Source organism: Euprymna scolopes, chromosome 18, assembly GCF_053919585.1.
Source record: "Euprymna scolopes isolate OS-2025 chromosome 18, ASM5391958v1, whole genome shotgun sequence".
Lineage (NCBI taxonomy): Eukaryota > Metazoa > Mollusca > Cephalopoda > Sepiida > Sepiolidae > Euprymna > Euprymna scolopes.
Window position 1 is genome coordinate 49,448,867 of NC_136499.1, and position 3,475 is coordinate 49,452,341.

At 50.8% G+C, this 3,475-nt stretch overlaps 1 non-coding gene across 1 annotated transcript; it reads left to right on the forward strand.

Annotated features, from left to right (window-relative positions):
- The first annotated feature begins 347 nt into the window (after window positions 1-347).
- On the forward strand, window positions 348-539 carry LOC145298022 (U2 spliceosomal RNA). Its single transcript, XR_013870386.1, has one exon. It is a non-coding gene; the product is annotated as a U2 spliceosomal RNA (small nuclear RNA).
- Window positions 540-3,475: the final 2,936 nt, after the last annotated feature.

Genomic DNA, 3,475 nt, shown 5'->3' on the forward strand with positions numbered 1-3,475 from the left:
TATGATCGCTTGAATTAAAGTTTAAAATGCAAAAGTCAAGTATCATAGTTCAGTTGTGCTCTAAACAGAATCATTCATTTCGAACGCTCCCGTGTCATGTAAAAGAACCTACTGTTGAGTTTATATGCCGTGCCTTTCTGCTTGTGGGGTAATAAAACTTCTCAAATAAGCTTGTGATTTTAGGTTATTTATATATATATATATAAAGAATACGAAAAGTATAAAAGCTTTTTCTTTATTCGTTTTCAATTGGTGACGTGCAGGAATACAAAATAATATATTAACTATCGGGGAAAATATTTTAAAAAAATTAGTGTCGCTGTTGAGGCAAAGCTAATAAAAATGATTTGTCTTTCTTGGCCTTTTGGCTAAGATCAAAGTGTAGTATCTGTTCTCAGTGCGAAACTTTTGCTCTTCCGATTGTCCAAGAAGGGATCTGCCACCAGGCTTTTTAGCCAGGTTAAGGCATCTTTTTTACGTCTGCAAGGACCAGACCCCCTCCTTTGGGGAGTCAGGACCTTCAGCCTAGACTAAGGTTTTTTAGATTTAAGGTTTAGTCTTAAGTTTTTTCTTTTCTCCCTCTCTCTGGGAGGAATGTCTACTTCTCCCTCTTAATTAACTAGCGGCACTCTGACCCGCTAGTCTTTTGTCTTCCTTCGCTGCTCTCCCGTTGGATCGAGCAGACCGGGTCTCTTTGTCGCTTCCTGTTGGGGTTGTTTGTGGGAAGGGTTTTGGGGTTAATACCTCTTCGTTTTTGCCTTCTCTCTGGGCAAAGATGCCTTTCCTTCTCTCCTCTTAATTGCGACGCGGCACTCTGACCCGCTAGCCACCACTGCGTCTTACTTCTCTGCTCTCCCCCCGCAAGGGGGGATCGAGCTGACTAACCCGACCCCCCCGCAAGGGGAGGTCAAACCTCCTTCTCTCTTCGCCCCTGGCCACCCCCTCCATCCCTTTGTCCCCAGTACTATTTTATTTTTTCCCTCCCTCCCAGGCCTGGTCTGAGTCAGCGACCAACGCCCACCCCCACGATGCCGAGCAGGCGGGGATTACCACCCCAAGTGCGGAGCATCGCGGCCCCAGATAAATCCCCGGAAAAGGGAGAAAAATCCCGGCCCCGGGCAAACGAAGAAGAAGAAGCCAGAAGAATGGAGAACAAGGTAGGGCCGCAGCCCGCGGCGACCTTGGAGACAACAAGTGGGGTAGGGCCGCAGCCCGCGGCGACCCCTGATTCTGCTCCCCAAAAAGAGGATGCCACACAAAAAGGCATCAAAGAAGCAGCTAGCGAGGGAAAGACACTTGGTGCTAACGTACAGCAATCAACGGCAGTACTCAAGTCTCGATCCTCGCAGCAGCTTGCGACAACCACAGGGTCCAAGCCTATCCAGAGAACATCAGGAGAGGCCTTTCCCGCTTCCCAAAGAAGTAACTCCCCTTCCAAGGAAAAGGAAGAAGAGAGTGGCAAATCCGAGGACCTGCTGTTCCTCGACACAATCTCCTCCATTAGATCTCTATACAAGAAGGAGGCCAAAAAGGTGGACTGCAGCACGCACCAGGAAGGCAACCACCAGAAGGCAACGAAAGAAGGTAGCTGCTACGCTCTGACCGGTACTAACTCAACCCAACTGGCAGGAGCCACACTACCCTCAACTGTCTCACCTCCTACATCATCTACCGGAGGTGCGTCCCCAGGGAGGAAGCCAACACCAAGCCCCAGTGGAAAAGAAGCCCAGCAGCCTCCCAAGGGGAAGAAAGGAGCAACTCAGGGGGACGGCCACAGCCAAGATGCTAAGTCACCAGCGGACTGGCCAGCGCTATCCCCTAATACGGAGACGAATAAGGGAAACCCCATACCCTGCCAAGCCAACAATCAAGGTGCAGTGCCAGCATCCCCGCGCACCGAATCGGCAAATACCAAACATGGCGAAAAAACGGCGTGGGGTCCTAAATCCCAAGAGGAACAATTAACACCCGAAGGCTACAGAGAACTGTTTTCCTCAACTTACAAGGAATATACCAAGGGGAACATCATCCTCCCCCGCCCCGGACAAGTCGAGGAATTGGAAAAAAGGGTTCTCTCTCTGGTCACTTCAGATCTCAGAACCAGGAGCCTCACGGGTGTTAATAAAGAAACAATGATTGAACTCCTTCTGGACCAGAATATTCCGGCCAAGTACGTCTGCAGAAGGAGTTATGCGATGTGGGACGTGCTGCTCCCCAGCCAAGAGGAAGCCGTCAAACTATCCAGAACAAACCGGAACTGGAAAAACATCCGCATCCAGCCGGAATACCTAAACAAGAGGCGAACCATGGTCACCGTGCTGAATGTTACATGCCACCTAGGAGCAAAACAACTGGGTGCCATACTCAGCCAGTACGGTGACGTGGAGGCAGTAACCCCGGTCAAGGGCCAACGCAACGTGTTGACAGGGGATTACAGAATACAGATGGTATTGAGCAGGGCCGAATTTGACAAAATTCCGGCAATGCTCAAGTTTGATAAGTGGACAATGTCAGTGATTGTGGAGGGAAGAAGACCACAATGCTGGCATTGTCAGGAAAAAGGCCACATGGCCAAGGACTGCCCAAAACGAGCCCCGGCCAAAGCCCCCGGAAAAACATTTAGCAAGGCAGCAACTGAGGCAGCCCCAAACAAAGCGGCGTCAACTGCTTCAACTCCACCAGCAGCAGAGGCCGGATGGTCGACGGTCACCAGGAAAGGTAAACCCACCAAAAATTTACCCAAACAAGTGGTGATCCAAGACCAGCCGGAAAAAGCAGCTAACGTTGCGGCCATGGAAGTGGAGGCACCCTCTTCCTCTGGCAAGAGGAAACTACAAGAGTCTGAGGAGGAAGAGGAGGCGTCTGAAGAAGAGGCCGGCCAACCAGCAACGACCAGCCACATCGAGCAAAGACCGACTAACGAGGAGAGAAAGACTAGGAGGAAGAAAAGCCGGAGGTCGAAGGATGCTTCCCCGGATATTGCAGCTAACGCAACCCCCTCACCCCCTACCCCCAGTCAGCCAGAGACAGAAAATCCTTCCCCCCCAAAATCCCCCAAAAAGTCATCCCAGCAACCCACTGGAGAGACTGTTAAGGACACAAAAAAAACCCCCAACCCTCCTACTCCGGACACTCCCCCAAATTCGGCCACTGCGCACACCCCCTGTCTTCCCTCTCTTCCCCCCAAAGAAGACCCCTGGAAAAAATCCAAGGTCCGTACAGAACGGACGAAAAAGTTTCCTTTCCTCCCAGGGGACAGGATATGTGAAACAGGTTCTCTGCTTCCAACCCCAGAATTAAAAGGGAGGCAAAAAGCGCAGTTCGAAAAGCTGCGGAACTTTGTATTCATTGGTGCGGATAGCATAACCAACCCAAGAAACTTCAAAGACGTTCCGATGCTGACAACCTTTGTTCGGGAGAACAAAGACTCCAGAACTCAAGCCCTCTGGAATATGCTAGAGGCAGCGAGGGATGC